Raw genomic sequence first — 27,842 nt, forward strand, 5'->3', positions numbered from 1 at the left:
TGAGGGTCTCAAGGCCTTCTGTAGGCCATGGGCCCATTTCATGCTGGTCCTAGCCTCTGGATTTGGAGAACCTCCTTCTTAAAATACTTGAGACTCCTGAGGATTCTGAGAAATGTGGATGAGTGTTCCCCATGTAAATGGCCTAGGCAGGCCGGACTTGACATCCATATGAGCATTGTGGCTCTTGGCTCACCTTACCCATCCATTCGAACAGTAGCTTGCTATATGTGCATGGGGTGTGGGGTTGGACGAATGGGGTTGGAGAGTTTTATTATTCACCTCTTGCTGACCTTGGGGCTGTAGGCAGGGTTTGCTCATTTTCACTACTGTTTTGATCAATTTTACAATAAACAGAGTTGATCATAAAATGGCTTAGGATACCTGCCTGGCTTCAGTGCACCTGTGGCACGCAGGATCTCTCAGCCCCCATGTTGCTCTGAAAGGAAAGAAACTAAAGTTGTGCCTCGTAATCAGTATAGCAGCAATCATACGGTGCATGATTCTGTAGGAAAGAGTTTCACAGGCTCAGTGGACACTTAATTTGTTCAGCACCTGTGGTGAATACTAATTGTATAGCTAAGAAGTGCACCTGTAAGCTGTGCAGGTGTTCCATATTTCCACGATCCGTGAGTTTACATGCTGCATAAGCTGAGGCTGGGCAGGCAAAATCTCGAGGCCACAAACTGTAACCAAAACTAAAATATAAAAATAGTCAAAGTAAAAGAAGGCTGCACTGGACACCTTCGTGGCACTGTTGGAACCGAGCACAAGGTTAAATTGGCCCTATACAACATGCCATAGAAAAACAATTGTAACAAGCCCATTCAGCTATCCTTTTTGTGTTCAGTGATTGTTTTGTTACACTCTTTACTTAATACAAGCTGAACGCTTTGTCATGCTTTTGCCACTTGAACCCCAGCAGCAGCCAGAAGCTGTATGGTACATGGTGTAATCAGATACATTTCTATGAAACAGGCTGCTCTCCTCCGGACATGGATAGATCATATTGCGGGTTAGTATGGGGCTAGAGGGCAGTGCAGGGGGAAAGCACCGTTGTCTTGTGATGCTTAGCAGCCGCCGCGGCCCATGCAGGTAAGAGTGGTGGCCCGGGTTGGGGGGGGGGGTTAATTAAATAATTAATTTTCCCTTGTCGTCATCTGTCAACCCCCCCCCCCCCTCAACTCGGCCCCACCGCTCTAATCTGCATGGGCCTTGGTTTGTGGCCATGGGTAATCCACACCTACTCCTACACCAAATGGTGTGAATCTGGGCCAGAGTCTTTTCTCAATATTATAGCAATCTGAACATGATATTTTTCTGTACGAGCTGCAGTTAGAGCCCCAGAGTTACCAGCAAAACCTTTTTGATTCTACGTTCCTATAAGGTAGTAGGTAGTAGCACCAGCTGAGCTGTAAATTGTCATTCATGTCAGAATCACATCAATAGCCTTCTTTTTCACACGAGACAATTGGAAAATCCAGAAAGTCAAATGTTTAATGTGCTTACAACCTTAACTTTATTACTAAGGGACAAATTGCGTTTTTTGGGAAACCCTAGTAAAACAATCCTCTTGGCCTAGCGAGAATTCTTTGATCAGGACTTTCAAGGGGGGCAGTAGCATAATACCGATTTTTAGCCACGTACATTTGAGTAAGCATTTTATGATATGTATAATTTATGGATTTAATTCAATAAACTGCATGTGAAATAATGAAAATTGTGAAATTAAGGATTGCTGCAAGTCTAATGTAGCACTTAACTCAATGGAATAGTTGTATAACACTGTATCAAGCGCCACTAAATTATAGGATACAAGATCACTGCAATTACATCGTACAGCATTACCTTATCTCGGGGGAGACAAGGCCTGTAAACATTTACACATTTAATATTCAAGTAATTTTTATGAAAATACACAATTAAGCAAAATTCATTTAGCAATCTTGAATAACTCTTCTCAGAAAGGGTATTCCTTGCTCTGAAAAGTCGCACTAGGAAATAGACTGGTTCAAGGAGAAATATGTTGTTTGAAGAGAAAGTGGTTCTCAGCAAGATATTTTCTAATCAAACCAGTCTCCTTATTGACACTTTTTTATTGGCGTTTCCAAGATTACAACAATGCAATAAAATATAAACACGGAATCCGTTTTTTAGGTTTACAGCTATTAGCAGTGCAGTACAATATAAATACTGAATCAGATTCCTGGGTTTTCAATTATTCCTCCACACTGTGCAAGCAGGAGCAAGCAAACACCTACAAGGGAAGAGGTTATGTAATCTCTTTCAGGAACACTAAATGCCCGAAGATAATAATAATACACATTTAAAATATGAACAATAGCCATGACCATGCATGCCTAAGGCTTACTACAGAATGAAAGGAGAGACATCAATTTCAGTGAAGCTGTGGAGTGGTGGTGGGGTGGTGGTGAGGGGGGAGTACGGCAGGGAAGGGCAAGCAATTCTACCTACAGCAGCACCAACAGGACCTGTGCACCACCAGTTATATCAGTGCCAGAACTCCACCCACAGTCCAACCCTCCTCAGAGCCAACTGCGGTCCCAGCCCAAGGGGACTCCCATTCATCCATCACTTCCCTACAGAGCAGTTCAATAGGTCTATGACGATCACCCCTGCTTCTTCCTTCTGAATTGCCCTTTCCTCAGCCAGTGCCCAGCAAGTAACATCAGAAACCAATGTTTCGACATTGGGTCCCCGGGGTGATTTCCAGGCCATGGCCACATGTCACTTGACCAGGGCTAAGGCCATAAATCTGTCCCCTCACCTTCCTGGGGCCTGGCCGACAAAAGAGGCCCAGTAAACAAACACCAGTTATGTTAGTGAGTGACCTACACAGGGTCTTATTAAGATGTAAAATTACCTCCCCCAAAACCTTGCAAGCCCAGGGCAATCCCATATGTCCAAAGTCAGCATCTCGAGTTGCACAGTGATTGCAACCTCTAGGCTCCCTGCCATAGATAGTCTGAATCCTATGAAGTGTAAGGTATGTCCTATGAGTGTAATTAAATTACATGTGTTTAAGATGTGTGTTGCAAAAAACTGTCTGTGGAAATGCAAGCACCCTAGCCCATTGAGCATTTATCATGTCCCGTCCGAAGTCCGCAGTCCAGCGAGCCCGAAGAGTGCCAAAAGGCCTCATTATTATCCCATTTAGAGCCTTATAGAGCCACACGACCAAGTGAGGTGCTGTTACTAGGGTCAGAAGTAACTGAAGGCATGCATATGTTGGAGGTTCCACTCCTACATCCCTCCACAGGTCCCATATGGCACTGGTAATCACTTCATAAATAAGGAATTGTCCCACTGGTAGGCCTGTCTGCTCCACCAGCTCTCCAAAGGGAATTAAAACATTTGTTTGAAAACACTTTCCTAGGGTCACCAACCCTGCCTCCGTCCAGTAGTCCATCTGCCTTGCACTAAAGAAAGTCAATGGCTCACCATGGGATAAGCCCACCGAAATGAGTTCTGCATATCACAACTCAATGCATTGCTCCCTAGAGACCAATCGACTACAACCCAGAAGCTCTGACAACAATGTCTCATTTACCACAGATATTAACATATTTACTTGGAAGTTTAAGTCCTCTTTGAATATAGCGTTAATATATCTTGTGTTATAGGTATTTATCTAGTATTAAGAGGGATCATACTTTGTAGCATTTTGAGAAAAAGAGGTCGCTTTGTGGATACCTCTTCAGTATAGACAGAGTCAACCATTATTCCCAACTGGGAAACAACTGATAAATTTTGCATTGCTGAAGATGGGCTTGTCTAGCGTCCTTTTCCTTTTTGACGAGATATTATTGACTGTTCTGATGTGTACGATTGGCCCAGACGCTCATGTCCCCCCCGCTGTACCTCCTGTTTAGGGCCTTTGAGCCTGGGGTTGTATATGGAATCCCTACTCTTAATTAATAATGCTCAAGCATTGCTCTCTTAATTAAATACATTCTCCTCACGCGAGATCTGATATCCTGAGCTCTCAGTATAAGGAATGAGTGGAATGATACATTCCCTTCTTCATTCCGAATCCAAAATAAAGCAGTTTATTGATGTTCAATTATTTTAAATCATTGGATCCCAGTAGGGAAAGAGAGATGAAAGGCTGAGCAGATAAAGGCAGAATAAAAGCATACAGTAGCAGAGCATGATAGGAACGACTGCAATGTGCATTGTCTAAGGGAATTGAGGACTGCCCATACAGTATGTGCGGGCCCATGAATGCAATCCATAAGAATCAAAAAGTGCTTTGTGCTTTCAATAGTAAAAACATCAACTTTTCGCCTCGATGGAACTTTTAATTAAAAGAGTAGCTGTGAGCTGCTTTAAAGTACACACTTGTTTGTATTTCCTCAGTGGTTGGGTGTGACTCTGAGGAGTGTGATTCAAGGAGATTAGGCATGGATGCTCAGGGAATCAGCCGTCTCTTTAATTTACTACTGAAGCTTTCCTTACTTTAGGTGAATCAGTGCAATTTTCGGTGTTCCTTGCCTACAATGGACTTCATGGGCATTTTTGGATTTCCTGTTGCTAATTTTATGAACATTATGAAACGCTCAGATAGCAGGCAAGATTCTCCTTGCAGACAGGTTAGAATAGCAGCTCCACATGTCCTTACATTTAGGTTTCGAAGTATTGGCTGGAGCCAGTAGCGCCTCAAGGGTTTTAGAGCTTCATATATGTAGACAATGTGTATTAAGGATTCTTCTGTTGTACCACACCATCTGCATCAACTTCCCCCTTCTTATTACCATACCAAAAACCGCTTATAGGCCAAAACACATTCTCTTGAGGGTATACTTTGCTTGATATGGAAGTGGCGAACTAAGGTATTCAGGTAGGGAGCCAGGAGAGTAAAGATTTGCAGCCCAGCTGCTATGCTGTTTGGATTTTGGATCACCTGGGTCCTGCTCCCATGAGAGTATCTTAGCTTGTTTTGTTAGCAATTTTGCAATGATTCTTGATAGTAAGTTGTTTTTAGTAGGTCTTCTGCACTCAAGGCCTTGATTGAAGTTGCCAGGAGCAAGCCAGGGTATTGGAATTTCTCCCAGAGCAGATATTACATTGTGCCTGTTTGGGCCATTTGCTATGTTCCTCACAGAATCAGATCCTTCTTTGGCAGTTTGAATTCTAATCTTATTTGTGACTGGCTAGCACGATCTGGGAGGGTGAAGATGCACCAATAGCAGGTACATTACTGTTTGTCTAACCACTCATAGAGGTTGTCCTTAAACACCATTGTGCCATATGTCAGTGCTGGAATAACCTTAGCCCCCACCACCATTAGAAGGACCTCTGTATTTTGGCTTGCAATGCTTCTTTTAAGTTGGCCCATCTTGCATGTCAGATGTTTTGCATGATTTCAAGGAGTCCAGTCGCGCATTCTTACCCCCTCTTTCTTCCTATGTGACACTGAGGTAATTGAAGCTTGATGTTCTTTCAAGTCTTGACACTTTAATAGACCAGGCATCCTTTTTTATCAACTGTGTTTGCCAGAGATCATTGTCTTAATCTTTTTCAGACTGGTGGTGATTTCATTTAATGCACAATATTGTTCGACTGCATCCAATGATCTCTGACGGCCAATTTGTGTATTGTCAAGTACCACCATGTCATCTGCATATTGCAGATTTTGTATTTTCTGCGTTGCCAGATGGAGTGGGCAGATCCTTGGGAATACCAGATAGCTTTCCAAATCTGCCATATACACGTAGATGAGCAGAGAGGCTAGTATACAGCCCTGTTTCAGCCCTTTATTAGTAAATATTTTCTCTGGTGTCGCCCAATTGGCTGATAGTTTAACTCTGACCCATGCATTACTGTATATTGATTCTATTGCCAATAAGAGGCGTGGTGGTATCTACCACTTCTTTAGCTTTTCCTATAGTCAGCCTCGGGATGTTATTGAAAGCATTAGTGAAATCAATAAGCACTGCATTTAACAGGCAGGCCTTAAGACTCATTGCTTCATCAATCAGGCAAGTTAAGGTCAGGAGATTATCCTCTTTATGGCTATGTGTTTGGAAGCCAGTATAGAACCATGGAATCAGATGTTTCTCTTTGGCCCATATTTCCATTTCTTCTTACAGTAATTTAGCATAACACTTCACTTCAACATGCAATAGTGCTATCATTCGATAATTTGCAGGTGAGGCTCTATTTCCCTTTTTGTATATTGGTACTAGAATTGAGCCCCTCCAACGTTCAGGTAAGGTTGCCATGAGAAGACCTCCTGAGAGGGGCTGGGTTAAGATGGCAGTCCGGAGGCTCAGGTCAGCTTTTAATAGGGTTACATAAAGTCCGTTGGGCTCTAGTGCCCCAGTGGATATAATATTCCTTAAGGCTATTTTGACCTCTCTTGTGGGTGGCAATAAGTTGATGTTGGGTGGCGTCCTTGAGATGGCCCTTTCCCTCTCCCTGAGTAGCCCTCCAGAGGATCAAGTTTGTGCACGTATTGAGGCTTAGATTGATGCCCTATGGAGAGCTCAAAGGATAGGCTGGACGGGCTGTTATCTTCTGTGGCCAATGCCACTTGTGTGTTATGCCAGCAGGTGGGATAAACGTTTGAGCAAGTACTGGTGGAGCAATAAAGCTGCTTAACGTGGTTAGACCATTACTTCTCGGAGATATGGCGGGCTTTGGGGCTTCAGGTATTGGTGCGCTTGTTCACTAGCCCCCAGAATGTCTGAGAGTCTTTTACCGTGACGGCAGAGTGGAGTTTGGCCCATGTTAGATCATCAGTCATCCATTTATATTTATAGATGATCGCTTGTCTATGAAAGCTCAAGTCCAATCTGTGGTGGGAATGTGCTTTGGTCTCCTCAGGATGCTGAGGAAGTTCCTTCCACTCCTCACTTTAGACTACAGGACATCTGTGGTCCAGGCACTGATTACTTTCAAGATTGGACTATGTGAATATACTCTACCTTGGCCTTCCAGAATATCTTCTCAAGCATCTGCAGGTGGCACAAGATGCCGCCATCAGAGCCATTCTCAGGCTTAAAGCTAGGACTCATATGTCCCCCCACCTCAGAGCACTCCATTGGCTCCCGGTAAAGAATAGAATTAGATTTAAAGCTATTGTTCTATTCTTTAAAGCTTTGCATGGAAAGGGGGCGAAGTACCTGTGCAGAACGATTGCCCACTATGTTCCTTCCAGAACTCTGAGATCTTTCTCGATGAATCTGGCCACGGTCCCTAGAATTTCTCTCGATCGGGCTGGGGGCTCCTCGTTTGGGTTCCTTGGTGCTCAGGCCTAGAATGTGTGTCCCGCTTTATTGAGAGCAGTGACAGATTCAGCTACTTTCAGGAAACATCTCAAAACTCTGCTTTTTAACCAACAATTGTGAGTAATCTGCCCTCTCTCTCTGTTTTACCCTTTTCCCTTTTCTTTTCTGTAATTGTAGCCGGTAGGGGGGGGGGGTCTAATCCAGGGTCCTTTGATGCGCCGGGACAATCTTTTGAGTAGCTGTGCGCTATATAAATGCCTTTATTTATTCATTCATTTGTTCAACCATATCTGCCTTCTGTATACCTTCTTTATTATTTTCACTTTCTCTTGTGTGCCCTTTACCACCAGATTTTTGTACTTTAGGTCACAGAGTGCTTTATTTAACTCCTTTCTTAGGCATTTAATTTTCTATCAGCATGCCCCCTATGTCCTTTTTGGGTCTTCTTTTAGGGCCTTGTGCTAGGTTGTCTTGGAGGGATGTAATCAAGTAGTGCCAACCTGTTATTAGTTCCTCTTCCCTCTTGCACTTTGTTTATAGATTTGAGGGCTCCCCATCTGCCAGTTTATTCGAAAGTTTGCCCCAGCCTCACCCTCTGTTTCACTGCACTCTTTGACATTTTTTGCAGCTAATCACTTGCTTTCCAGAAAATGCGTGACTCTTAATTAAATGCTGACTCGAGAGGTGTTGATTAGGGATTGCATTTTTCCTCCTATTTATTTCCAACGCTTTTTTGGAACTAGCAATATGTCCTTGTAGAATACTTCTATCTGTCTGCAAGGACAGGTCCTACATTAGCATGTGCAAAATCAACACTGTTTCCAGTGTTTATTCATCTCAGATGGCTTACCTTGACCATTTTTTTTCCGCAATGTTTATTTAATGAATGTTTTATTCAATAACTTTTAATCTCAAAACGGCCACAACAAAGTGTAAAACGTTATGGTTCTAATAATCTAATCCTAATACTTTACAGTATAATACAACAAAATGTACATTAAAGCTACTTCAAGTTGTTGGCAGCGTACAGTTTGCAAAAGGTATTCAATGTCTTGTTTTCACTAAAGGAGCCAAAGAAATGTTAAAGCCTCTAATGCATAGAATTCTTCCTAAAGTGGCCATTGATCTTTTCACGTCTGTCCTTGGTACTTAGTACATAAGAAAATAATTTAGAGACAAAATTAGATATCCATCAAACTAATTTAGAACAAATTGCTGAAGTACTAAACTGTGCAGGGTGGATGGACCTATAACCTATTATTCCTCTTCCCCAAATCCATATAAACACTACCTTGTGCCCATCCCCATACCCTGTAGCATGTGCCATAAAGCTGACAGTGCAGTGCCAAAGGATACCCTGTAGTGGGAGCTTGACTATTCTTGAAGTTGCCATCCACCCAACAGGACTGAAGCCATAAATAACAGAGCTGCATTATTTCGACATATAGCATTGATGGTGTGTGTTTTGCATTTCTATAGGTATTTGTTGGGAAACAACCTTAACAACGCCGGCATCACATCGCGATGCCATTACAATGCAGTAGTTACAACGACCGCGTTGTTACCACGCAATGCCATTACTATGCAAGTCATTACAACGACTTGCAGTAGATGGTGTGCTAACATTAGAAATAGTATAGTTTACTATTCCAACACCTTCCCTACTGTTACGTAGGCTGGAGTTGGAATAGTAAATTATACATTTCTAATGTCAGCGCGCCATCTACTGCAAGTCGATGTAATGACTTGCGAAGTAATGGCTTTGCATGGTAACAATGCGGTGGTTGTAACGACCGCTTTGTAATGGCACGCGTTGTGATGACTCGCATTGTAACGAGTTATATTCGTATTCGTCTGGGCCTGTGTGTATGTGTATGTGTGCACGCACACGTGTTGCGTTTCTATAGATATTTGACTCTGCCTTTGTGAAGGCGTCTGTGTTTTAGTGTGTGTGTGTGTGGGTGTGTTTCACTTTACCATGCCATAAAGGCATTGCACCTATGTGGGCATGTATTATCATATGGCACGTGAAAGTGGGAGCATACATTGCGGAGCATAGCGAACATGTTGGATAGTGCATGCCAATGAAGGTTGCGGAAGGAACAAAGGTTAACATTAATTCTAATTAGCCCTGTTTTAGATATGAGTTGGCTTGCTCTGGTGTGCATATATGTATGTTAATCAATACCGTTCTCTTGCTGAGCAATTCCTTAGCCTGTTTTCAGTCTTCTGTAATAGAGCAATGTTTAACCTCTATGAGGCACGTTTAAAGAGCTGTATAGAGAAATCTTACACGCAGAGCCTTACAACCAGATAGCGAAGACGCTCACCATTACTCAATAATCGGTGATGTTAGATTCTGCCTGTAAGAATGTGCGCCATTACAGCATTACAGTCACACCTCGGAAAAGAATCATTTCCAACAGCCTCCCTTTAATTCCCATGGAAGCAAGTCCTAATATAGAAGCATCCTTTCTCGAACATTATTTTTATCTGGAATAAATGGGGTTTCTATAAGCGGAATCCACTTACGATCAAGGTCAGTCCAATAGCCTAAGGCCACAGATTAAAAAAGCTCTGTCACTTGAAGCGAGATATGTGCTTTATAGTTCACCACTGTGGGTTTAGCTCTGAGGGAGACAGAAGGAAAAGGACCATTGGGGCTGCATTTGTTGGGGTCGAATATGTCACTATAAAGAGAAATGTTCAGTCTAGAGTAATATTTAGCCTCTTTATTCCATTACGATCTATTAATAGCAGTGATAATTCAATGGATATTTATTCCTTCTGCATTCCCTGGATAAATGGAATAACAGTGCATGCTGTTTTCTTCTGTAAAACTAATTCCAGAAAGCAATAAGCAGGGTTTGTTTTCAAATCATTTAAGATGTAATGTGGTATTAAAAATGGAATTTGGCCTTACTTATGTAGTAATAAATGTGTGACTCGGTGTTTATTAGTATATTTGTTCCATAGACCAGGTCTCTAAGTGGTATAAAAATCTGGGGAGTCTCTCAAAGGGGCGTGGTCAATGTAATTAGGGGCGTGGCTTAAAACACGCAAGGCAAAAATCTGTGCCTAGCATAGTGTGCCACCCGGCTTGTATTTTGCTGTTTCTGTCATTGCATCCAGATTAACCCCTTCCATGCCCATGACGGAACGGTTCCGTCATGAGCATCGGTTGCGCTGTGCTCATGACGGAACCGTTCCGTCATGGCCCCGCCCGCGCTCGAACCCTTCAGCACCGCGGGGGAATTCCCGCCGCGCTGAAGGGGTTAATGATACAACAAGTGACATCATACCTACAACAAGTCAGGACTATTGTCTCACATCGATGTGCCTGCTATCACTGCAGTCCAAAAAAACAAACGGACAGCCTGTGCAGGGCACAAAACACACCCCGATAAAGAGCCGTTTCGAGGACCCCTTTAAAAAACTGCCGGTGCTCAGCACCGGTGAGACCCGGCCCACTTAAAGCCCTGCCATAGACACAAGAACCTGAAGATACTTCAAAATCAGGCCTTGACAGCACAGCAGTCAATAAGGCCACTAATGCTGGGGGAAGGCTGGGACTGCTTGTCCCCCACTGAGGGAATGGGGCTTGTGTGTTTAAAGCAAGACACTGTGTAACACATTTCCAACACACCACAGTGCTGGCAATCAGAGATGGAAAAGGCAGACGCTAAGGCAGTATCTGGGTCACATTTCTCAAAACACATTAGTGACTAAACTCTGAATAAGAGAGCTTTGCAAAGCAGCAGTAATTAGAAAATTACTTGGATTCTCAGAGGTCGGTGCCGTGAAAGATCTGAAAAGGTGCAATCAATAGGTAGGGTAAGGAGGCTACAGAGACGGATTTTGGGTCATAAAGGCCCTTTTGTTATTAAAATCAGACTTATTAATTGCATTACAAACAAAAAGCTGGTCTCTTTCAGACCTCTATTACAAGCTTCGCTTGTAATTATGTCCATGAAAACTAAGTTAATGTGATTTCCGTCAATATGAGCATCTTTTAAAAGCCCTACCCTGCTCACATTTAACACTGTGAGAAGGTGCATGCTTTGATTTCTATAATGATTAACCTAGTCTTTAATAGGTGGGAGTGCGTCACACATTCACTCTTAATTGTTGTCAACCTTCGAATGTGCGTTTTTCATAAAAACAATGGCTTCACTAAAATGATCACTCCCATTCAGTGCTTGAAAAGAAGGGTAAAGCCAATGCGTAATTTGTAAAAAAAAAACATAAGTGCCATGGCCTTTGTCAGGAGGCCACTGCAGTTTGCACCACACATTTCCCCTGTACTTACACAACTACTAACCTTCACACTGCCACAAGAGTGTCAATTCCGACTGCTAGTGGCCCCCAAAGCTTTAAGAATGGCTTCGATGGCAGGTATGATTTGTTTTTAATGTATATTGAATAAAAAAAACAACTGTTTTTCTGCAGATCTTTAAATTACACAAACAGCGCCACCATGTGGCATCTATCAAAAGTGAAGGTTCCGACAATTAAGTGCCGGTGCCATCACCAAAAACCACTGGCTCAAATTAAGCACTGTGTAAAGCATTTGAATAGCTTAACTTTCTAGTAGGCACAGTTGAAGCGAGAAGTGTTCATTATAGGACCTGAACATCTGGATCCCTGTTGACTTTTCATGTGCACCACTAACTAAATTAATTTATGTGGTGTGGATATATTGAACATTTCATATGGATCTTCCCCCTTCACTCCCTCCCAACCCTGCTTTAGACACTGCTGTTTTAAGAACCACTCAATCACGTTGATGCTTCAATTATCCAGCTATAACAACAGTCTTCCTGATGTGGTCATTTTGGAGAATAGCATTTTCTATCTATCTATCTATCTATCTATCTATCTATCTATCTATCTATCTATCTATCTATCTATCTATCTATCTATCTATCTATCTATCTATCTATCTATCTATCTATCTATCTATCTATCTATCTATATCTATATATATATATATATATATATATATATATATCCAAAACAAGAGTTGCCCCCAAGATGAAGCCACATCACAGCGTGTTAATCCATTTATTCCAAGGATTCTATCAGCCTGGTTACAGCACACAAATATTGCCAAATGCGTTTCGGGCATGACACCGCCCTTGATCACTGGCATAGGAGACCCAACAACTCGAGCAGTCCACCTGAGCACAATTTAATGTCCCGCCCATGTGGGCGTGTGCTGTAGAGGATTCTGGTAAGTGTAGTCCGCTCTTTTTATTTTAACCCCAGTGGGTGATGTGGGCGCCCGGAAAAATGAACAGTCTTACCCATGTGGGTATGCGCTGCAGCGCAGCTTGAATTTGATTTCATCCTCCTCGGAATGGACACGCTGTTCCTGTAGTGCCTCTTAGTATCCTGCACTATGGACCTGCATGTTACGCAGTGGGGCTTCACCGCGACCCGGCCGGCCGCTATAAATCCAAAACAAGAGTTGCCCCCAAGATGAAGCCACATCACAGCGTGTTAATCCATTTATTCCAAGGATTCTATCAGCCTGGTTACAGCACACAAATATTGCCAAACGCGTTTCGGGCGTGACACCGCCCTTGATCACTGGCATAGGAGATCCAACAACTCGAGCAGTCCACCTGAGCACAATTTAATGTCCCGCCCATGTGGGCGTGTGCTGTAGAGGATTTTGGTAAGTGTAGTCCGCTCTTTTTATTTTAACCCCAGTGGGTGATGTGGGCCCCTGGAAAAATGAACAGTCTTACCCATGTGGGTATGCGCTGCAGCGCGGCTTGAAGTTGATTTCATCCTCCTCAGGTGGACTGCTCGAGTTGTTGGGTCTCCTATGCCAGTGATCAAGGAGTAGAGAGTGAGTAGTAGAGAGTAGTAGAGAGTAGTACAGAGTGAGTAGTAGAGATTAAGTAGTAGAGCAGTAGAGAGTAGTAGAGTGAATAGTAGAGAGTAGTAGAGAGTGAGTAGTAGCGAGTGAGTAGTAGAGAGTAGTAGTAGAGAGTAGTAGTGATTAGTTGAGAGTGAGTAGTAGAGAGTGAGTAGTAGAGAGTAGTAGAGAGTGAGTAGAAGAGAGTGAGTAGCAGAGAGAGAGTAGTAGAGAGAAGTAGAGAGTGAGTAGTAGAGTGAGTAGTAGAGAGTAGTAGAGAGAGAGTAGTAGAGAGTGAGTAGTAGAGTGAGTAGTAGAGAGTGAGTAGTAGAGAGTAGTAGTAGAGAGAGTAGTAGAGAGTGAGTAGTAGAGAGTGAGTAGTAGAGAGAGAGTAGTAGAGAGTAGTAGAGTAGTAGAGAGTGAGTAGTAGAGAGTGAATAGTAGAGAGTAGTAGAGTAGTAGAGAGTGTAGCAGAGAGTGAGTAGTAGAGTGAGTAGTAGAGAGAGAGTATTACAGAGTAGTAGTGAGTAGTAGAGAGTGAGTAGTAGAGAGTAGTAGAGAGTGAGTAGAAGAGAGTGAGTAGCAGAGAGAGAGTAGTAGAGAGAAGTAGAGAGTGAGTAGTAGAGTGAGTCGTAGAGAGTAGTAGAGCGAGAGTAGTAGAGAGTGAGTAGTAGAGAGTAGTAGAGAGTGAGTAGTATACAGTGAGTAGTAGAGTGAGTAGTAGAGAGTGAGTAGTAGAGAGTAGTAGTAGAGAGAGTAGTAGAGAGTGAGTAGTAGAGAGTGAGTAGAAGAGAGTGAGTAGTAGAGAGAGAGTAGTAGAGAGTAGTAGAGTAGTAGAGAGTGAGTAGTAGAGAGTGAGTAGTAGAGAGTGAATAGTAGAGAGTAGTGGAGTAGTAGAGAGTGTAGCAGAGAGTGAGTAGTAGAGAGTAGTAGAGTGAGTAGTAGAGAGAGAGTAGTACAGAGTAGTAGTGAGTAGTAGAGAGTGAGTAGTAGAGAGTAGTAGAGAGTAGTAGAGAGTGAGTAGTAGAGTGAGTATTAGAAAGTAGTAGAGTGAGGAGTAGTAGAGAGCGAGTAGTAGAGAGCAAGTAGTAGAGAGTGTGTAGAAGAGAGTTAGTAGTAGAGAGTAGTAGAGAGTGAGTAGTAGAGAGAGTAGTAGAGAGTGAGAAGTTGAGGGAGTAGTAGAGAGTAGCAGAGTAGTAGAGAGTGAGTAATAGAGTGAGTAGTAGAAAGTAGTTGAGAGAGAGTAGTAGAGAGTGAGTAATAAAGAGTGAGTAGTAGAGAGTAGTAAAGAGTGAGTAGTGGAGAGTGAGTAGTAGAGAGTAGTAGAGAGCGAGTAGTAGAGAGTGAGTAGTGGAGAGTGAATAGTAGAGAGTGAGTAGTAGAGAGTGAGTAGTAGAGAGTGAGTAGTAGAGAGTGAGTTGTAGAGTAGCAGAGTAGTTGAGTGAATAGTAGAGAGTAGTAGAGAGTCAGTAGTAGAGTAGTAGAGAGTAGTAGAGTGAATAGTAGACAGTAGTAGAGAGTGAGTAGTAGAGAGTGAGTAGTAGAGAGTAGTAGAGAGTGAGTAGTAGAGAGAGAGTAGTAGAGAGTGAGTAGTAGAGAGTGAATAGTAGAGAGTAGTAGAGAGTGAGTAGTATAGGGTGAGTAGTAGAGAGTAGTAGAGAGTGAGTAGTGGAGAGTAGTAGAGTGAGTAGTAGAGAGTGAGTAGTAGAGAGAGAGTAGTAGAGAGTAGTAGAGATTAAGTAGTAGAGCAGTAGAGAGTAATAGAGTGAATAGTAGAGAGTAGTAGAGAGTGAGTAGTAGCGAGTGAGTAGTAGAGAGTAGTAGTAGAGAGTAGTAGTGATTAGTAGAGAGTGAGTAGTAGAGAGTGAGTAGTAGAGAGTAGTAGCGAGTCAGTAGTAGAGAGTGAGTAGTAGAGAGAGAGTAGTAGAGAATAGCAGAGAGTGAGTAGTACAGGGTGAATAGCAGAGAGTAGTAGAGTAGTAGAGAGTAGTAGAGAGTAAGTAGTAGAGAGTGAGTAGTAGAGAGAGAGAGTAGTAGAGAGTGAGTAGAAGAGTAGTAGACAGTAGTCAGTCAGTGTCAGTCAGTCAGTGTCAGTCAGTGTCAGTCAGTCAGTGTCAGTGTAAGTCAGTGTCAGTCAGACAGTCAGTGTCAGTCAATCAGTGTCACTGTCAGTCAGTGTCAGTCAGTCAGTGTCAGTCAATCAGTGTCAGTCAGTGTCAGTCAGTCAGTGTCAGTCGATCAGTGTCAGTCATTGTCAGGCAGTCAGTGTCAGTCAATCAGTGTCAGTCAGTGTCAGTGTCAGTCAGTGTCAGCCAATCAGTGTCAGTGTCAGTCAAGTCAGTCAGTGTCAGCTAGAGCAGCTCTGATGATCTGGTTTTCTGGCTCTACAATAGCTCTGCTGACCTGGTTCTCTGGCTCTAAAGCAGCTCCGCTGACCCGGTTCTACTGCTCTAAAGCAGTTCTGCTGACATGGGTCTCTGGCTCTAGAGCAGCTCTGCTGACCTGGTTCTCTCCCTCTAGAGAAGCTCTGCTGACCTGGTTCTCTCCCTCTAAAGCAGCTCTACTGACCTGGTTTCTCTGGCTCTACAGCAGATCTGCTGACCTGATTCTCTGGCTCTAGAGCAGCTCTGCTGACCTGATTCTTAGGCTCTAGAGCAGCTCTGCTGACCTGGTTCTCCGGCTCTAAAGCAGCTCTGCTGACCTGGTTCTATGGCTCTAAAGCGGCTCTGCTGACTTGGTTCTCTGACTCTAGAGCAGCTCTGCTGACCTTGTCCTCTGGCTCTAAAGCAGCTCTGCTGGCCTGGTTCTCTGGCTCTAAATCAGCTCTGCTGGCCTGGTTCTCTGGCTCTAAAGCAGCTCTGCTGACCTGGTTCTCTCTCTCTAAAGCCGCTCTGCTGGCCTGGTTTCTCTGTCTCTACAGCAGCTCTGCTGACCTGGTTCTCTGGCTCTACAACAGCTCTGCTGACCTGGTTCTCTGGCTCTAAAGCAGCTCTGCTGACACGGTTCTATGACTCTAAAGTAGTTCTGCTGACCTGGTTCTCTGGCTCCAAAGCAGTTCTGCTGACCTGGTTCTCTCCCTCTAAAGCAGCTCTGCTGACCTAGTTCTCTTGCTCTAAAGCAGCTCTACTGACCTGGTTTCTCTGGCTCTACAGCAGCTCTGCAGACCTGGTTTCTCTGGCTTTACAGCAGCTCTGCTGACCTGATTCTCGGCCTCTAGAGCAGCTCTGTTGACCTGGGTCTCTGGCTCTAAAGCAGCTCTACTTACCTGGTCCTTTTGCTCTAGAGCAGCTCTGCTGATCTGGTTCTCTCCCTCTAAATCAGCTCTGCTGACCTGGTTCTCTGCCTCTAGAGCAGCTCTGCTGACCTGGATCTATGGCTCTAAAGCAGCTCTGCTGACCTGGTTCTCTGGCTCTAGAGACACCCCAAGTGTCATGCTCCCAATGCTGATTTTGAACATTTATCCTGGTCATGCACACTTACAGGCCACTACTGTCCCACTATCTTCTCTCTCATATCCACGATGATAGACACTACAATTCTGCTTGACCCTGCAATGGCATTATTAGGGTACACCTATGACATCCACAAAGCTGCATGCAGATTTACATCCATGGCACTAATACATGCTAAGTGGGAACTGGCCCTACACTGGGGCAATAGACATGTCCCCAGAGACTCTGCCTGGCTCATGTCAATTTCGTTTTGTGACAAGGTTGGTCTAGATTTCAGAAAACTTCAACACCACACCTATCGGCCTACAGATGTTTGGCAACCCCACAAGATTATCTCCTCAACCTTAGAGGCAGACGACTCCAGTTGAATTGTTAAACTGTCACACTTACTGCTTGCTCTATTGGTTCTTCTCTCTGAACATCTGGTATTGCCTGATGTTTGCTGGAACCTTAGAGCTGTTTCACCTGGCACCCTTCCCTCTTTGTCGCCCATAATACTGTTTGTTTGATCTGACTTATCGTGTATTGGATCATCAAAGCTTCTGTCTCTTTGCAATGTATTGTTTTTATGTTTTCAATACTTGTGGAAAATAAATAAACAAATGTAAAAAAAACCTTGGGTAGTCTTCCTTAGAAGAAGAGCTTCACTGTAAATATACCAGGAAATAAGCTCAAAACTGGAACTGAAGATATGAAGAACAATACAGATATATCCAAAGGATGGACAGCTTTGACTGATGGCGAAACCTACTTTTCATTATTATATGAGACATGTGGTAAATATATTTATGGAATGGTGTGAGGAAGTGGACTATTAGCAGGGAAGGCATCTAAAGCTTTACATTATAATGCTATATCATTTGGACTTTTTTGCACAGCAGTGACTTGTTTCATATAAAAAAACACTGATGTAGATTATTAGGAGAATCTGTGAATACCGTGAAGATGCACTCTTTCCCACCATTCAACTTTTTAAACGGTTACTACAAATATAGCAAGACTGTGTATCATCTTCTAATAGTGCCAAAACCTTCATCGCCCCGAACTCTGCCACACCATCAACATGCTCCATCAACTCCGCCACCTTCCTGAAGACTGGAAACATGCAGAGATCAACCCCTTGCTGAAGAAACCCTCTACCGACCCGACTGACCTCAAGAACTTCAGACCCATCTCTTTGCTCTCCTTCCCAGCCAACATCCTTGAGAAGGCCATCAACTTCCTACTTTCTGAGTTCATCAAAGTAAACCACATTCTGGACCTCTCCCAATCCAGCTTCCAAAGCAACCACAGGACTGAGACTGCCCTCCTCGCCGCCAAAAATGACATTGCACCATGCTCGACCATGGCAAAACTGCAGCCCTCATCCTCTTGGACCTCTCTGCTGCCTTTGATATCGTCACCCACAGCACTCTATGCACAAGACTCCTCGGTGCTGGCATCCACGACAGTGCCCTGGAATGGATAAGCTCCTTCCACACCAGCCGAACACAGAAAGTCAGACTGTCACTGTTCCACTCTGAACCCACAGAGATAAGCTGTTGAGTGCCTCAGTGCTCCTCCCGAGCCCCACTCTCTTCAACATCTACGTGGCCCCACTTGCAGTTATTGTCAGGAACCACAGACTCAACATTGTCTCCTATGCCAATGACACCCAGCTGATTCTCTCCCTCACCAAGGCACCCATAGTCGCCAAGACCAACTTCCACGACGGGATGAAGGCTGTCACTACCTGAATGAAGAACAGCTGCCTCAAGCTCAACTCAGAAAAGACCGAAGTTCTCATCCTGGGTCCACCCCTCTGCCAGAGATGACTTCTGGTGGCCCACAGCACTTGGAACCCACAACATCCACAGGCTATGCACAAAACCTCACCGTCATCCTGGACTCCTCGCTCACCATGAACTACCAGATCGAAGCCGTGTCATCAGTCTGCTTCCACACACTACGCCTGCTCCAAAAGATCTTCAAGTGGATCCTCACTGGGTCCAGGAAGACGGTCCCCCACGCACTCATCAGCAGCAGAATTGACTATGGCACTGCACTCTACAATGGCATCACCCAAACATCACCGGTCACCTGGAAGACCTCCACTGGCTCCCAGCCAACAAAACAATTAACTTCAAGCTCCTCACACATGCCTACAAAGCCCTACATGACGACGGACCTGTATACCTTAACTACCGCCTTGCATTCCATGCACCCACCAGAGTCCTCGCACCACCCAACTAGCCCTGGACACCATCCCACAGACCCACAAGACCATAGCCGGAGGAAAATCCTTCTCCTACCTTGCAGCAAAGACCTGGAACACCCTGCCTCTCTACCTCAGGCGATCACCATCTCTGACTCAATGCAGGAAGAACATCAAGACCTGGCTCTTCAACTGAACCAGAGTGCCTTCAATGGATCAGCATCCCCCCAGTGCTTGAGACTCTTATGAGGGTAAAGACACTTATTGATTGATTTAATCAATCAGGGATTCATAAAGTGCACTACTCACCCGTAAGGGTCTCAAGGAGCGGGCGGATGGGATTTCAGGCAGCTCCAAGGTCATCCGAAGAGCCAGGTCTTGAGGCTCTCCTGAATGCTTGCAGTGTAGGGCTTCATCTGATGCTGTTCGTTCAAGGTCTTGGCTGCTATGTAGGAGAAGGATCTGCCTCCTGTTCTGGCTCTCTGGATGTGGGAGATTTCAGACAGGGCTAGGTAAGCAGAGAGGATTTTTTTCATGGCGTAGAAGGAGATTCTTTCACTTAGGTATTGGGGTCTGGTGTTGTGGAGGGCTTTGTAAGCGTGTGTGAGCAGCATGAAGATGACTCTTTTTTTCAACGGGGAGCCAGTGGAGGTCTCAGACGAGCCGGTTGATGTGGTCTTGTCATGGAATGCTGAGGATGAAACTGACTGCGGTGTTCTGGATTGTTTGGAGTTTGTGAAGTAGAGATTTGTTGATTCCGGCGTACAGAGCATTCCCATAGTCCAGCCTACTGGTGATGAGTGTGTGGGTGACGATCTTCCTGGATTTGAGGGGGATCCATTTGAAGGTCTTTCGGAGTATGCGGAGGGTGTTGAAGCATGCGGAGGATTTGGTGTTGATTGTAATGAAGTGTCCTAATGAGCACAGCAAGAAAGAAAGCAGTGATATTGTGTTCTTCATGTATGAACCAGGAACTAACTGTACAGACTACAGAGAGTCATTGCCTATCCCAAATACATTTACTGGACATTAACACATTAGAAAAAAAGTACAAAAATTGTGTCAAAGGGCACCACAAGCAAAATATGTCAACTTAAGGAGTCTAAAATGGAGAAAACATGCAAGCCACTCTGCATACTTATAGAAGACATGCATGCTGCTTCTTCACAAACGTTTTGAAAATTGCTTTGTGCTTCACACATACTTCAACTTCACTAGTAGAATGGAGTTAACTGGTGGCATTCTTATTTCTCTAGACCAAGCCCTCAATATATCTTGTATAGGAATGCTTTCAACCATCGTCAACTAATAGTCCAGGGCTTGTGTAAATCGACCCCTATGATTTAGTGGTCAGGCTCTTCCACAGTAACCAACTCACCATTATCTCAGGGCTCCTGTGTTCACTTTCCTCTTTGCTCCAATAAATGTAAAGAAAAAAGATTTACCTGGATATTAATTGCTTGGTCTGGGGATCCTCGGGAATTTGAAGCTCACAGATTCAATAAGTCCTCAAAACTCTGTGACATAGTAATATGTGGATGATAAGTCGCAATTCCTACTTGTTTGGTTAATAAGAGGAATAGGATTTTTATCCAACCTGATCCTCCTAATAGGGGGAACAATAGGAGCTTGATTGCCCTCAGAACATCACCATTGGGATGTTGTATGAATATTTTGGGAGAGAAAAACTTTGTTGTGCAGTCCTCATAAAAGTGATTTTTAACAAGAATACCCATCAAAACACGTCAACAGAATAAAAGCAAAATCTGCTGTACAATGGGAGACCTTATGTGAGATATTATATGATCATAGATCTCTGTAGATACAAATAACAGATTTGCTACTTTTTTAATATACCAATTGATGTGTCTTAATGGCTCTCTCTTTCTGTCATTCTTTTGTTTGGGAATATTGTTTAGTTGGTTTGAATTTTATTTTTATTCTTGTATTTATTGTTATGTACATCTGTTTTTAATCATACTGTGATATTTGGATGTTGAATATAAAAAGAAGATATATTTGTCTACAACTTATTCACAAATATAAATAATATAAATTAAAACCAAATATACTTTTCATAAATCTTGTGGTACCTGCTTTGGGTAAGAAAGCACTTTGAATGTGGTATGATCTGTGTTTAGAGAGTTGATTGCTAGATGTGGTTCAGGTTTTGTCCTGAGGGACATTTTATGAATTCACTAAGCAAACACTTGCCAACCCCTATTTGTTTGTGACTGTGTAGTTCTAGAACAGAGGCTAACAACATGTAGGTCCATGGCCCACCTGGCTTTAAAAATGGTACAGAGAAATTTAAACTTGATTCTCTGCACTAACTCTAGTTGGTGAAGTTATTTATAGACTGGTGTGAGGTGAGAAAAGATTAATTTCATTGAAACAGAATCTGATTGCTTGAATCTGTAATCACGGGTGCTTGAAGCTCTCCTTCAGTGGGATGCTGCCATGGAGAATGTTGCATTAATGCAATACCAAGACAGATCTCTAGTATAGTAATGGTTATTGATCAAATTCAGTTGATTCCTGTCTTCAGATTAACACTGTAAAATGTTATTTTATTAGCATTATTTGGCACAGTTTTAGCTACTTCCCACTATCAAGGCTTGTTTACTACACAGTGGCCTCCGTCCTCTCTCACTAGCCACTGTGCCAATGCACTTCTTATTATCAGGGATGAACTGGCCATGACCTCGATCTGGTACTGCTGGAGAGGCCAGATGTATTAAGGGATCTACGCTTGTCTTTTTCTGTTTTAGGGCTGGTCCAATGGTAGTGCAGGGTAAATGTTTGGAAGCTGTTGAAATTCCTCAATATTAGCATGTTTACAAGTAAATGTATTTCTAAAACTGCATTTTGTAGCACATGTGCTGTTCTGCAGCTTATCTTCCCAGTTGTTTTATAAATAAACACCAGCCTTCACAGACGCTTCTGAAATGTTCATGTTCGCAATGTGTAGAGCTGCAAGAGGGACCGGCTACCAGGACCTTCAAGGCATCCCATTCACCACTGCCTCCTGCTCATTGTCCTGAGACCAACAGGCCTCCAGTAGTGTTTAGATCCCTCAGTGGGAACAGGGACATTGGTCCAGTATCATGTAGAAGAGACATACTACCAGGAATCCACACTCTGCAGAGGTTGACAGTATGCTCGGAGTAGGCCGTATACATATACAAAATGGTCTGGGCACCTGGACCTATTTACATACAGGTTGTGCAGCAATCTCCCTCCACCATAGTTCAAAGAAAAGTGTTTAATCATTGTTTCAGCAGGTCATCTGCACCCATGTTCATCTGGTCTGTAAAAGTCCCAAAGCATTTCTTTCGCCCTCCCATATTTTCAACAAACTTCACATGGTTTGAGGAATGTCAAACAAAAACTATTGCCTCATATCATGCGATGAATAAACAGTTTACTGGTTGGTGAAGATAAGTGCAAGGAAAGTTGTTCATTGTGCATCAGAGGCCAAGGTAGCCCAATGCAGTGTTATCTGGTATTTAACAGGGATGCCCAAGTAAGTAAAATGTGCAAGTCCATATCTCATGGAGACCTCATCTACAGCTTCTCTATGAAATAATGTTTTGTTGCTGCACTTTGCAAGTAGATGTAGTTTTTATGATTTTATGATATGTTTTCAAGTCTTTCTTGAAAAGGAAAGTATCTTGTTCTCACTGTGAAGACACAGCTGTAAATGTCTGCATGATCAGAGGATGAAATGGGTGGGATCTTTTGGGAATGAGGTTCCAAAACTTTTTTAATTTTACCAATAAAGTTCAAATACTTTTTGTTACAAACATAACAACCATTCCTGACCACTTAATGTCTATCTTGAGTTAAATTAGGTTGAAAGATAGAAGTTGGTCTCCTGCACCATGAAAGGAAAGAAGTGGCCGACACTAAAAAAGAAACAGGGTCTTTACACCAGGAAGCCTGCTGTCTGGAAGAAATGTAAATGTGTGCAACTGGTTTAACAGCAAATCTAAAGAATGCTTAGGACCCAGCTAGAATTTTAATTGATGGAATCATTTGCAGCTTGCAGGAGACAAGTTTCTCTTTTAGAGTTACTGTAAGGATGTGCCAGTTGGGATTGGGTGCTGTCTAATTGCATAGTTTAAAACATATATATCTGGTGAAAGCACTATAAGCATTTTCATGCCAAATCGTTCTGCACTTTTTGTGGCAACATATCTTTCACTGTGCACAGCCTATCTTCAGCTTCAGTATCCTATTCCATACCGTAGGTGTGAGAAATTCGTTTTTGGTTGAATGGGGTGTTAACCCTGTTCAAGCAACAGCCACAATCCTGGTCAGGGTGAACCACAATAGTCACAAAATTAACCTGTTCTTAACCCTCTTGTAACACAAGCAAAATCTCTCATCAATTTAGAAACATAAATAGATTATTTGACCTCAAAACACCTAAATTCCAATCAGTAAAACCAGAAATATGAGTTTTAAAACCATAAGGCAAGTATAGCGCCTAAAAGATCAAAGTGCCAACTGCAGACAACTTGTCTTGCTAGACCGGGTCAAATTAAAAAAATGGCTGACTGTAGTGGAGCGCAAGTCAGCTACAAAAAGTTTGGGCCTGGTCTGTGCTTACCTTTGAACTTAGAAGAAATGTTGTAAAAAAAAAGTTCTGAAAAGATAAAGTTCAGCAGGGCAAGACTAGAGGCAGTGACCGAGTATGTGGCATTGTTGTCGGAAAGCCACTGGACAAAGTTTCAGTGAAAATTTCTATGTCTGGGCTTAATCTCTTTTTTGGAAGTAAAAAACCTCCAGCTGGAGGCTGTACCCGACAAGTGTTTCACGAGGCCAGATAACCTTTTGGCAAATGACAGCTGAAGTAGGATTTGTTGTTGTCGAGATTAACTTAGCGGGAGCTGCCGCAAAGCCAGGTCAATTGGCTATGCACCTTGGGCAGATAGACAAGCAGGTTAGTCCTGGTCTCTTTCCGGTTCCCAGAGAGGTTTTTGTCAAAAAAATTCAAAGTCCCAAGTTTTGGATGTTGGCGATCTGGGCACCTTTAGCACTACCACCAAGGGTCCAGGACTGGAGGGAAACCACATGGGGGGTTAGACCTCACTCAGGCTCGGTCCTGGTGTGGGTTCAAGATGGTTAGAGCCTTTTCTGCTCCTGATGCTCTAATCAGGAGGCCAGACAACTAGCCCTTGGAATCACAGTGGTAGTCCTGGATTCAACAGCCTAACAGGACACTGAAACAGGGCAGTCCTCTGAGGGTTCAAGGCAGGCCCCAGGAAGCAAAGCAGTTATTCCAGATTCAGCAAAGCAGTCTTGTGGAGTACACTGTAGGTCACGGCTGCAAGCGGTCCCCTGGCCCACAGATCCGGAAATTGAACTGAAGAATGGTACTGAGGGGCCTATTCTTACTCCTGGTGCCTTCTTTGAAGTAGGAAAACTTTCTAGAGAATTCCCTTTAAAGTGCTTGAAGTTTACTGCCACCCCTGCCCTGGCTCCAAGGTAGCCAAAGGAACAATGCAGTGGTAACAAGTCATGTGTATGAAGGTAGAACACAGCCTATTCAGTTGCAAGTGGGCTCTGTCCAGCACTGCTGCCCCCAAGCTGTTAGTTGATGGCCCATTCAGGCACACCTAATCCCTCTATTGTGTGGCTGTCTGGAAAGAATCGACAAAGTCCAACTGCCAACTACAACCAGGAACAGGCTGCAGGTGCAAAATAGTTAGGGCAGGAAAATGCCAACTTTATAAAAGTAGCATTTTTAAAAATAGTAACTTAGAATCCAACTTTACCATTGAGTTGATTTTTGATTGCCATTTCTCAGACACCAAACATGAAATGTTTACCTGTTTCCAATAAAAATTGAGCACCTGTTAAATGTAATAAGGCAAACCAATGTTAGCCAATGAGAGAGGTAGGCCTCACAGTGGTGAGAATCAAATTTGAGTTTTTCACTACCAGGACATGTAAAACTTTGAAGTAGTTGTCAAACCTCTCAATTACAATGTGTCCTACCTTGTGTGCTACCTAGGGCCTACCTTAGGGGTGCCTTATATGTAATAAAGGGTGGGTTTAAGGCTTGGCTAGGAGATTTTACTGCTAAGTAAAGTTGGCAGTTCAAAACTGCATTCAGGCTGTAACTACATGCCTTGGATGTGTTTGAAGGGGCTAACTAAGTGGGTGGCACAATCACTGCTGGAGGCCCACTAGTAGTCTTTAATTTACAGGCCCTGGGTATATGGTATACCACTTTACAAGAAACTTACAAGTAATTTAATATGTCAATTGAGGGGGTGTAAGCAAATTCTACCATGTTTAAAGGAGAGAGCACAAGCACTTTAGCATTACTTAGCTGTGGTAAAGTGCACAGAGTCCTAGAGCTAGCAAAAAAAAATTCAGTAAAAAGTGTAGTTAGTCTTATACTGTGTGAAATACATTTTTTAAACAAATTACCTACATATTCACAGCTCCTTCTGTCAAATGCTCAGACCTCAGAGCACTATAAATAAACATGCCCCTATTCCCCAGTGCACCAAACAGGATTTAAACCAGTTAGAGGTGTGCTAGCCAGCTAATTATGAAAAAAAGAGAAGAGCCAAGGGTATGGCTTGGCTCTAACAGCTTGACAATGAGCTGAGCCCGTCAAAATATTTAGCTTGTAAATGATGCAAGAAACATCATGTTAACATCGGATAAAGACTTCATAATTTAAAACCGTGTATTTCTTTGCAAAGCTGGAGTGTTTCACTTTAGGACATTTAATTGTATCATTGGATTGAATGTCATTTATTTGAAGTGCTAGTTTTTCAATATGAATTTAGAAACATTAACGAAAAGCTTTGACCATGATGATGCAATTAGTGGACCAAGAGCCAAGTTGAGTGTCATGTGCTCTCTGTTGCTCAGCCTATTACTATAGTTGGAACAGAGTTATTTCTATTGCCGCATGTACAAGAGAGGGCTTTGTACATCTCCCATCCGGAACTGATGTATTTCAAGGGGCTCTCAGATGGGACGATGAAGAAAAAGGAGGCATAGAGACAAAGTAATTGCACACAAGTTGATCAAGCAAGGAACCTGGGATTGAATGCGCCGTATTTGCAATATGGTGCAAGGATTGACAGATGCGTCAGAAATCCTGACACATCTGTTTACCCAAAAGTGACGCAGTGCTGGAGTTGCTCGTGAAAGTGACGCAACTCCAGCAATGCGCCACAACAGATAGGTGAGTCCCATTTCAAAAGCCTTGAGTCATTCCTAACGCCTGGTCAGAGCAGGCATAGGGATTTTGACGCAGTGAAGGCGCAGAGTGACGCAGTGAAATGTTGTAAATTTCACTGCATCAGTTCTACATGGCTTTTTGAATGGGAACGCCCACACTGCATCAGCCGCGGCCCGTGGAGGGAGTTCCGTGGGGCGGAAAGGCGGGGCGGGGCAGGGGCAGGGTGGGGGGTTCTAAAAACCGGAATATGGATAATTGCAGGTAAGTAAACTATAAATTAAATAAAACGAGTTTCGTAGCGCGCGCTGCATCTCATTTTGCGATGAAGGGCGCGCAACTAAATTCGTTTTATTTATTTTATTGTTTACTTACCTGCAATTATCCATATTCCGGTTTTTAGAACCCCCCACCCTGCCCCTCCCCCGCCCCGCCTTTCCGTCCCACGGAACTCCCTCCACGGGCCGCGGCTGCACTGCATACATTATATTGTCGCAGGTATAATGTGATGCAGGGCTTTACAACGTGACACATCTCCCTAGATGCGTCACGTTTTAAATTAGCCGCATTGTTTACGCCGCTGTTGCGTCAAAAAAGTGACGCAATGATGGCCCAAGGGGCTTGTAAATCTGCCCCACTGACTTCAGGAGAGGCACAACACCTCAGGGAAGAAAACTAAACCTATCAACAAAACAAAAGGTCTGGGAAAACCGACACCTTCACAGACCTTCATATCAACAGAAGTGAGGTGCAGCGATCAGCCTGTAAAAATATTTTTGTGATACCGACCCTGTGTAAGCATTTTGAATTTTGAATTCCATGTCAATCATAAAGAGTGCGCCTACGCACGTGTGCCCACGCCCACCCTCCAGACAAGTTGTTGCATTGAAACTCCGACAAGACGTGGTGCTGCGCTCCCTGGTGATTCGCCTGCTCCTCAAACATCAGCGATCAGCATTTGTTATCATTACCCGCTTGTTCCGAAGTTTAATGAAATGAGAAAAACATGACTGCATTTGAAATGAGACAATGAGGAAAACAAACCACCGAAGAGACAAAAGGAAAGCTGTTGGGAATACGTCTGTTGACTTACACAAAATATCTTTTGAACAAGAACGGCAGCCTTCGAAAAGAGACAGCAATATAACGAATTTGAACTGTTTTTGAAAAACATTCTTTGTGAGTGCGATGTCTTGCTGTCAGCCTCGGCGTCTTTTCCAACCCACACCAGTTCCCAGATCCCCGAGCATGCGAGGTATTATTAACGAAAGGCTTGTTTGAGAAATCAGCATTGTTATTTCAAATGTAATTAGAAATTCGTCGAAAACATAACAGTTGAAGTCATGTTTCTCTGAATGTTCATACGTTTCCCAGTTCTCAATGGATAACGCAGAACGGAGACATTTGGTGTCAGAATGTTAGAACAAGTCACTGGAAATTTAATTAAATATGAGACGCTTGTCGTTAATTCGAAATTATTAAATATATGTTTTTCCATACCAAAAGAATACATATGTGTCCCTGTGGCTCGCTTACCCTAGCTGCCTAAGGCAACATGGACGCAATTTACAATCCTTTTGGCGGCTTCAAACAGTTGTCTAGCGGTGACTTTGAGCGGCTCTACTCTAGAAAAAAATCCAATTTGAGTATTGAAGGCGTGGCAGAGTGCTATGAGTGTCATCGAAGTTAACAATGCATCAGTTATTGTGTGCAGTGTCGAACCTCGGGACACAAAACGTCGCGTTGCTTTTCCATCGGTTCATTGCTTAGAAGAGCCTGGGCGACATGTCAGGGTAGGCCGCAGTACCGAGCCGAGCTTGACAAGCCGCCACCGACGCTCCTCTCTCTCCGCGTGAGAACCACTTGCCAA

Source organism: Triturus cristatus, chromosome 4_1, assembly GCF_964204655.1.
Source record: "Triturus cristatus chromosome 4_1, aTriCri1.1, whole genome shotgun sequence".
Classification (NCBI taxonomy): Eukaryota; Metazoa; Chordata; class Amphibia; order Caudata; family Salamandridae; genus Triturus; species Triturus cristatus.